This window comes from Pinus tabuliformis, chromosome 7 (assembly GCF_031772625.1).
Source record: "Pinus tabuliformis cultivar Carrire ecotype Pingquan chromosome 7, CPIR1, whole genome shotgun sequence".
Classification (NCBI taxonomy): Eukaryota; Viridiplantae; Streptophyta; class Pinopsida; order Pinales; family Pinaceae; genus Pinus; species Pinus tabuliformis.
The window spans coordinates 375917108-375927687 of NC_142293.1; positions in this window are offsets into that span (position 1 = coordinate 375917108).

The window sequence follows — 10580 nt, forward strand, 5'->3', positions numbered from 1 at the left end:
ATTTTTTTTAAGTTAAAAAAAAAAGAAAAAAAAAAAAACTAAACTTAAAATATTACCCAAAAAAACAAAAAAAATTAAATTAAAATATATATAGGTTAAATAAAAAATAAAAAAAATATTTAAATTAAATAATTTAAATAAACAAAATAACAAATAAAAATAAAAATAAAAATTTAAGAATTATTTTTAAAAAATTAAATTATATATATATATATATATAATTAAAAAATAAGTAATTAAGAAATAAAAACAATTTTAAAAAACAATTAAAATAAAAATAAAAATAAAAACAATTAAAAAAAAAAAAAAATAAAAAAACATTCTGCCTGTCGTCCTCCGTCACCTCCCTCCTGACCCGTCCCTTTTGCCCTCCTTCACCCCCGTCCCCTCTCCACCCTTCCCTCACCCCCTCGCCTTCTCACCCTCTGCCCTCCCCTCTCCCTTATGTCCCTTCTCCTCTCCCCTCCCTCACCTACCCTTGGCCCACCCGCTTCCTCCCCTCCTCCCCCTAGCCCTCACCTAGCCCCCCTCCTTCACCCCCTTCTGCTCCCCCTCACCCCCTTCCCCTCCCTGCTTGAGCCCCTTGCCAGCGGCCAAGAGGTGGGGGGTGAGGGAGTGGGGTGCGGTGGAGGCCGAGAAGGGAGAGGGGAGAGGAGGGAGCGGGAGGGCCGAGGGTGGCGAGGAGGAGGAGAGTGGGGAAGGGGGAAGAGTTCCAATTTTGTAATTTTGTTTATTTATTTAATTGTTTTTATTTTTAATTTTTAAATTTAACTTTTTAAAATTTTAATTAATTAATTTTTTTTTTTTTTTGACTAGCGGAATTGGCAACGACGGTGGTATCGTACTCGCGTTACACGGGGTCGAATCCCATCGGTTACCACTATAACCTCTAGGAGAAACCACCTAGCCCGCAAGAACGGCCCTCGGTTAAGGCGAGACTCGAACTCATGAGTTGCACAGCGGCACGGACGACTTAGCAGATCGTCCGCTGGCCACGAGATCAAACCTCTGTGGGCAATTTTTTTAATTAATTAATTTTTTTTTTTTTTTTTTTTTTTTTTATATAATTTAAAAAAAAATATTTTTTAATATATATATATATATATATATATATATATTTTTAATTTTAAATTTATTTTTTTAATTATTTTGAATTTTATTTTTTTAATTTAATTTTATCTTTTGATAATTATTTAACATTTTTTTAAATGATGTTATTATTTTTTAACTTAAAAAATGTCTTCTTCTTCTTTTTTCCTCTTTTTTTTTTTTAATTAATTATTTATTTAATTTTTTTCAATTTTCATTTATATATATATATATATCTCATGAATTGTCCCCTTGCCACCCCTGGCCAGTTGGGCCTCGGGGTCGCTGGGGAATTTTTTTTTGTTTGAAGTTTTTAATTTTTTTAATGTTGTATTTTATTTTTGTAATTTTTATTTTTTTATTTGATTTTTATTTTATTCTACTATTTTTTTTAATTAATTTTACATGGTATGGTTTAATTTTTTTTTTTTACATTTTATAGTTTTTTGTTTTTTGTTTTTTTTCTTCATTACTATATATTTTTTATATTTGATTTTTTTGTCATGTTTTTTTTTTAATGTTTTATTACTTGTTATTATTATTACTATTATTTTTTTTTTTCAATATTTGAATTTTTGTTTTCTTTTGATTTTTTGTGTTTTTTTTGTCATGTTTTTTTAATCTTTTGTTACTTCTTCTTTCTTCTTCTTCTTCTTCTTTTTTTTTGAATTTTGTTTTCTTATATATATATATATATATATATATATATATTTTGTAGGGTATGTGTCAATGTTTGTCTAGCAACCCGATCCCATTACGTGCAATTTGATAGTCGATTTTAATTTTTTCGTTATAATGAATCGAGTTTGCCCCACAATGTGTTAATTTCATGGTTGGTCTTTAAGTTTTCATTACAATGGGTTGAGCTCATCTACAATGTGTGTCAATTTGATAGTCGATTTTTTTTTATTTTTTTTTTGCAATGTATCAGGTTGTCTTAGACTAATCTTTCAAAATCACTATACATTTAGCATTTAAAAAAAATTACTCTTGGTATAATAACTCTTTCATTCAAGTGTTCATTTTTTAAGTTTTTTTAGTCATAAATTTTTTCCATAATGTTATGTTTCAAATATTTTGAAAATTTAAGATTGTTTTGTAGTCATAATCTTTGGTTTTAATTCGATGGTTGAAAAATTGTCAAGATTTTTAATGTTTTTCTAAGTCGTGATATTTTGTCTTTACTGTTATCGCTAAAAACAATTATAAATATTTTTTTTTAGCACCGTGCTTGAAAATTGTTAGAATTTTAAGGTTTTTCAAAGAAGTGATATTTTAAATTTAATGTCATGCTTAAAAATCATTAGAATTTTAAGGGTTTTCAAAGATGTGATATTTTATCGTTAATTTCATACTTGAAAATCATTGGAAATTTAAAGTTTTTCAGAGTCACGATATTTTGTTTTTAATGCCATTAATAAAAAGTGTTGAAAATGTACTTTGAAAAAAAACCGTTATTTCGACATCAACGCTTTTTGATTTCAAGGTGTTTTTTGCACCAAACAAAATGACTTTTATTGTTTTTATTGTTATTTTTTAAAAAATATTGAAAATTTACTCCGAAAAAAAATTAATTATTCTGGCATCAACACTTTTCGATTTCAAGGTGTTTTTCATGTTTTTTTTGGATTTTTGGGCTCAGGTACCCGTTTTGAGGTAATAGTTTCCGTTTGATCGGTAACTATGTTTCTCATGTTATAGACAAGATAGCGACCAGAAGCCAAAGTCACTCTCATAGGCCTATGTGCCAGCAACTGTGGACTTTTATTAGCATACCTATGCCAGTGACCCCGAGATTTGAGCCACTTTTCTAGCCCAAAATCTCGACCTCTGCCCAGAACTTGCTACAACCTTCAAAATCCATCAAAGAGATGATAACAAGGTTGATAAATCAAAAATCAACCTCATGACTAGGCCTGAGCATCCCCAACTGGGACTAACATTCTATCAAACACTTGGCATCAATGTTGTTGGAATTTCTAAGTCTAACCCGTTAGAAACCCTTCATGTACTTTCTGATTTATTCCTACCTACTTGTTTTGTTAATTAACAAGTTATTTACCATGTAAATACTGGAAATAAATACAAGTACATGCTCAGCACATTACAGATTATCAACTGAAGGAAACAAAACCAGCACACAAGTGACACCGTTGTTTTTGGACCAATGTATCTGGAAAAACCCAATGCGGGAAAATCGGTGTAGCTATCTGAGGGTTTTATTATTATGTAGTTTCTGAATATAATATGGGTGCCAAAACTGGCTCACCCAACAGAGAATAATCTTGGCAGTAGTACCTCTCCTTCGGAGATAAATGCTCCAGCTGAAACCCCAGATAAACACTCTGGAAGCTCCTCAGCTCTAATATGCCCTATGAAAAACCCCAGTGTCAGCCTCTAGGGACTGCATCAGCCTCTTCTGCACTCTGTGTCAGCTTTCCTGGCAGTTCCCGCAGTTCCGGCTGTTCCCGGAAATTCCGGCTTCTCCCAGCAGTTCCGGCTTTTGCCCTTTGTGTTAGCTTTCCTGAATGTTCTGGCAGTTCCAGCTTTTGCCCTCTGCGTCAGCTTTCCCAGATGTTCCAATTGTTTTGGCTTCTGCCCTCTGCGTTAGCTTTCCTGACTATTCCGCCAGTTCTTGGTAGTTCCGGCTATTCTCGGTAGTTCTGGCTATTCCCGACAGTTTCGACTTCTGCCCTCTGCGTCAGCTTTCCCCGCTGTTCCGGTAGTTCCCAACAGTTCGGTTGTTCTCGACAGTTCCGGCTTCTGCCCTCTCCGTCAGCTTTCTCGGCTGCTGTATTGATCCTCCTAGCATTATCTCTACCTCTCTGCTTCTATATTCATTGCCCCTCAGCTGCAACTATGATCACTCTCTCGACTTCCTCAACAAACCTTGCCCCAGAAAGTCGAAATCTTGATCAACTTAGTGTGTTCTCCAAGTGACCTTCAAGCCTCCTCTTATACTTTTCTCGTTAAGAAATCAACAGTCGAGATTAAGTGCCTAATCAATGGCTAAGATTATATTTGTCTTGATCCATGACTTTTGGACCATTCTAACACAGTTTTATATTAATTCACATTAATATTTTATTTTCCCTAAGTTTAGACTTAGGGACTCCATTAAAAATATTAATTATTTTAATATCTCCCAAACTATTTAGAATCAGCCCAAACCCTTTATGGTTATTGGAGATATCATATGCCTTAACCTCTCCACCAAATTTCGTGGCTAGAGCACATTCGATGCTACGCCAAATCAACACTCCCTCTTAGTGAGGACTGTGCTCTAGCAATACTCCTCACTGAGTATTACTCTGATCATTCGGCATCGGTCCCTGATGCTAGGCCTGCTGCCCATCATCTGCATTGTTGTATCTCGTACTGCCACCCATGGATCTGCCACTGCCACTTTTGCATCTGTACGACAACTCCCTCTACATCCATGCTGCTGCCCATGGCACTACCAATGCCATTGTTACGTCTGCACTGCATCCCCTCTCATCATGCTACCCATAGCACTGCCACTGCTAACTACTACACTACAACTCAGTTACTGGGAAGTAAGAAATTGATCTCCCAACTCTGACATCTCTGTTAGGCTAGAGACACTCCCGATGCTGAAGCTCCCTCTATCACTGACAAGTGCTCCCTCTCTGACCTCTGCGCTACTGCAACAACTCCCTGCATCTCGCATAGTTGCACACCTCTCTGTGCCATCCTACACTGGTGCAACACTCCCATGCCTCTTGCACTGTTGCATCCTGCTAGCCTCATGCTGTACTGGGAATCCTGCACTGTCACTCCCTTTGCTGCTCCATCCTCATTCGTCTCTACTGACATCTGCCAGTACCGCTACTCCTCATCGGGGCTCCCGTAGCAAGGTATGAGCCAAGAGGTTGGGTACCTCAAGGATCTTGCCCCTCATCGCCAGTAGTCCGCCTAACTACAACTTGATGTTTCCGCACTTCTTCTCAAGTGGCACATGAGTACTCATGGCACAATTGTCATCCCTCAAGGTGAAGGCCTTGATACGATGTTTATCTAGAATGGACAAGATCCTGGCCTTCCAGACCACAAAGTTGGATGCTCCATCCAGCCTATCCTGATCCCTTATCCCATTCATGGCCATCTCTATACTCTTCTTTGTCGACTCCTCCGAGTCTCTCCACTTCTCGCTTGGAAGTTCTTGGTTCAAATCCTGCTGAGTCTCTCTACTTCCCATCTGGAAGTTCTCTATTTGACTCCTCCAAGTCTCTCTAGTTCATGTCTGGAAGTTCTCTTTTAGACTCCCTCTGACTCCTGATTTCCCTCCTGGAAATCCTTCTGCCAACTGTCAGGTTGCCCCTCTCTGATTGTCTGTGCAACTGCACCACTGATTTGGATTCCTTGGCTAGAAATCTGCCTCAGCAACAACTCCCTCTCCTTAGTCTTGCCCTGTTAGGTATTGTTCTAACTACAGTACCCCACCAGCTTCACTCTATAACTTACCCACATCCTCCTATACCCCATCAACTGAAGGATTGAGCCACTTGGCTCTGCGCAATCCCGGCACTAGCAAATCAGCTCCCCCAGCCAACTGCATCAGCCCTTTTAGCCTCTGCATGGCTCTATGCGAGCTTGATTCTACCTCCCTTAGCCTCTGCGTTGTCTTTCTCTGGCCCAGAATGATGACGTAGTCCCTTTACGTCACTCCTTCCTCTATCGCCTTCTGTAAGGATTAGCTCTGTCACTCGGGATAGCTGATTTCTGCTGCTGCTACTCTGCTCGGCTGATGTCCTCAGTTCTCCTGTGATCTGCATCCACGCTCTGATACCATGTTGGAATTTCTAAGTCTAACCTGTTAGAAACCCTTCATGTACTTTCTAATTTATTCCTACCTACTTGTTCTTTTAATTAACAAGTTATTTACCATGTAAACACTGGAAATAAATAGAAGTACATGCTCAACACATTATAGATCATCAACTGAAGGAAACAAAACAATCACACAAGTGACACCGTTGTTTTTGGACCAATGTCCCCGGAAAAGTCCAATGCGGGAAAACTAGTGAAACTATCTGAAGGTTTTATTATTAAGTAGTTTCTGAATACAATCTCAGTGCAAAAACTGGCTCACCAAACAGAGAATAATCTTGGCAGTAGTACCTCTCCTTCGGAGATAGATGCTTCAGCTGAAACCCTAGATAAAAACTTTGGAAGCTCCTCAGCTCCAATCTGCCCCACGAAAAACCCCAGCATCAACCTTTAGGGACCGCGTTAGCCTCTTCTACCCTCTGCGCCAGCTTTCTCGGCAGTTCTGGTAATTCTCGACAGTTCCAGTAGTTCCGAATGTTCTCGACTGTTCCAACAGTTCCCGACAATTCCAGCTGTTCCCAGAAGTTCCATCTTTTTTCCTCTGCATCAGCTTTCCTGATAGTTCCAGCAGTTCCATCTGTTCCTGACAGTTCCAGCTTTTGCCCTCTGTGCCAGCTTTCCCGACTGTTTTGGCAGTTCCCAGTAGTTCCAATTGTTCCTGGCAGTTTTGGCTTCTGCCCTCTGCGTCAGCTTTCCAGGCTGTTGTTGATCCTCCCAGCACTATCTCTGCTTCTCTGCTTCTATATTCACTGCCCCTCAGTTGCAACTCTGATCACTCTCTCGACTTCCTCAGCAAACCCTGCCCTAGAAAGTCGAAATGTTGATCAACTCTATGTGTTCTCCAAGTGACCCTCAAGCCTCCTCTTATACTTTTCTCATTGACAAATCAACGCCCGAGATTAAGTCCCTAATCAATGGCTAAGATTATATCTGGCTTAATCCATGAATTTTGGACCATTATAACACAATTTTATATTAATGCACATTAATATTTTATTTTCTCTAAGTTTAGACTTAGGGACTCCATTAAAAATATTAATTATTTTAATATCTCTCAAACTGTTTAGAATCTACCCAAACCATTTCTGGGTATTGGATATCTCATGTGCCTTAGCCTCTACCCCAAATCAAAAAATGCAACCTACAGGTCTAAAATACAAGATAAAGCATAAAGGACTGAAAGAATTCATGAAACATAACTAGAAGGATCACCTCCGTCTCCATTGAAATACTATATCCTCAATTAGGTCTTGCATCCATCCACTTAAAAATTACAAGTAGAATAACCATGACATGGACCAATCATTTAACCATGCTTATAACCAACATAAAACCATGTAAAAATAAGATATATGACAACCATTAAATCCACATATAAACAAGTGCAAAAGTAAGAGAACTTAGCTTTTATTAATCATAGGCAAATCCAACTAGGTTCGGGACTTCCAAGTACCACCCAACCATAGACATGGGTGAACCAAATATTTCTTTTAGCCAATCGGCCCCGCGCCATATTCCAAGCATGAATGTGGGATCTCATAGAACAACCAATCCAAGAACAACCAAGAGAATCTAGAGGTTAAACCACCTCCATCCTCACCAAACCGTGATCACACCAAAACTGGTGCTCCAATCATAACCGAACCAAACTTGGAATGTCATCTGTAATCCATCACTATCCTTGAGGAATTTTCCGTCTCCTTGTCTCTCAGGCTCTACCAGAATCCAATCCCAGATCAATAGGCCCTAAACCGAGACCAGTCTCTCAGGCTTTACTACAATCCCAACCCGGATCACTAGGCCCTAAATCGAGACTTCTCCCTCAAGCTTTACCGTGTATCTTGCCAAAATAGGTCAAGGGATTCCTAGGCCTTTGGAATGAACCTTGAGACCACCTCCACCCCAAATTTTGAAATCCATCTGGCAAACCAAAGCTAAAAAACTGAAATAAACATCCCAACACCATGGCATCCAGAAAAAGGCAAGGCTAGGCTGAACACCACTGCCATAACCTGACAAAACCATGCCACCGACAACAAGAGAACCATACACCAACATGAAAAGCCATGCATGTCCAAACAAGTTAGGAAATAACACATGCAATATGTTACCTGCAAGTATTCATGCTGAAACTGCTTGATCCTGCTCTTCTTTCTTGATCGTTTCTTTCTTTTCCTTTCCTTTCCTTGCTTTTCCTTCCTTAACCCAAAGCTAGAGTGCTCCAAGAAACTCTAAGTGACCAAGAGTGAGACAGAGAGAATATTGAGAGAGCTCCAAACTTGAACTAACAAAAGGTTACACTAACTAATCTTGAGCCAAGAGCTTACACTCACTAAGAGCTTGCCAACTAATCCTTAGAAACCTTTTTATTAATGAGGCCTCTAATTTAATTTCATTTGAATGTGTGTTTCAACATTCATTCAAAGAAGACGGGCAACTTAGGGTTTTTGATCGACCCTGCAACGGCGCAGTCTGAATATCTCTGCCGCCACCCTCCGTCCGCCCTCCTCTCTGAAGCAGAAGACTGCCGACATAGTCAGCTCGGCAATGGTGTACCCTCAGGGGGGGCTTCAAAGCCTTCCCTGTCATCCGTAAAGGAGCCCCCATCGAAGAACATGACAAAGCCGATCGGTCCAGAGTATGAAGACTCGAATAATAGAGATACCCCTATGCAAGAGATGACAAAAGCATCTACGGAATAGTCAGACAAATGCAGTGAATAACAAGAAGAAAAGCAAGGGCAACAGACACCGCCCAAAGTCACCTTAGCGACATGCAAACTGTAGCAGCTGAAAGACCCAAAATAGAACTCCCCAGCCATAGAATCAATGAACACATCCAGTTCATGAGGGACCATGCGCTCATTGGAAAATTTATTGGATTCTGGCCGACTGAAAAAGCTCTGCAAGGATGGATCTCTGCCAAATGGAAACCCAAGGGACAGGTCACCCTGCAGCTAGGACCAAAAGGGTTCTTCACGGCAATATTCATCTGCATCGAAGATCGGAACAGGGTCATGGATGAAGGTCCCTACTTCTTCAACTCAGCTGGTTTGTACTTAAGGTCCTGGGTAGAGAGATTTAACCCTGACAAGGAGGATCTCACCTGGGCACCAGTATGGATAAGGATGTACTCGCTCCCATCGGAATATTGGGACGAAGAATCGCTCAGAGACATAGGCAAGGGGCTGGGGGAGTTTATAAAAATCGCTGAAGAAACGAAGCTGCGTAGATACACATCATATGCTCGTATTTGTGTCTTCATGCACCTGGATAAAGCCCTCCCGGATTCGGTAAGTCTCTTCCATGATGACTATGAATGGATTCAGCCTTTGGATTTTGAACATGTTCCCTTTCGTTGTCGTAAATGTCATGCCCACGGGCATCTGTTCCGAGATTGTCCTCTAAATGCCAAGCCCCAAGCCGCTGACCCCTCAGACAAATCGGCCCAGGATGGCTTCACCAAAGTTGTCCATTGCAAGAGATTGCATAAAAGACCTATCACTGGGAAGAAGCCCCAGCAGGATGCAGCCTCCATTCCCTCCACAAGCAACAACTTTGAGGTTCTTGCCAAATCTTCTGAAGACAGTCCTCAGATCTCTCAGCCAAGCCTTCCGCTGATCATCCCATCCTCATCCCACCCTCCTTCTGGTTCCTCTCCTAACCCCTTGCCCCGAAAAGAGAATCCTAGAACTCCTGAGGTAGCCCGCAAGGATCTTGATCGAAAACTTAATGAGATGGATGTTGACGGACTCCTCGACCAACTTCTGCCCCTAGCACTTACCTCTGCAGAAAGCAGTCAGACGCAACACATGGATGAAGAACCGGAAAGCATAGATTTGCGAGGACTTGACATCTTCGAGCTTGAGCAAGCTTGTAAAAAGAAAGACTACGACAAGATTCAAGAGCACCAGCTCAGTACACTGGAAGTCATCATCTCAAGGGCTTACCAGCAACATCAACTGGGCATACAACCAGGTAGTCAGTGGGATGGCAGTTTCCTTCCTAAAGACTCCAAAAAACGTGGAAGAAAGACAGATCTTCAAAGAACTATTGCAATAGGGAAAATCCTGGTAGACTCAGGCAGATATGCTAAGTTGACTAAGTATTACAAATCCACCACCAATAGTGAACCATGAAGCTCACCTCATGGAACATAAGAGGGCTCAACAGCCCCGGGAAACTTAGGATGATAAAAAACATGATAAAACAAGAGCAGCCCCAAATTCTCTTCTTGCAGGAAACGAAATGCAATAGCAACACTCTGGGCAACATTCTTTCTAGAGCATGGCCGGGTTGTCACTCGGTTGCGGTGGATGCTTCGGGGGCCTCTGGAGGACTGGCTATTGCTTGGAACACACAAGCTATAACGCTTTCAGACTTTCATGCTTCCCATCACATCATTCAGGCTACTTTTCATATAATTGGCACCAACATTCATGGCCATCTTACAAATGTTTACTTCCCATAGGAGACAAGAAACAAAATTGCTCTTCTAGACACAATACAAGCGCTTAATCTCAATAGAAACCATCCACTGTGGATCATTGGCGGCGACTTCAATATGATCACCAAGTTGGAGGAAAAGCGGGGAGGACGCGCTAAGCTGGACCTGGAAAATAGCCACTTTAAAGAATTCAT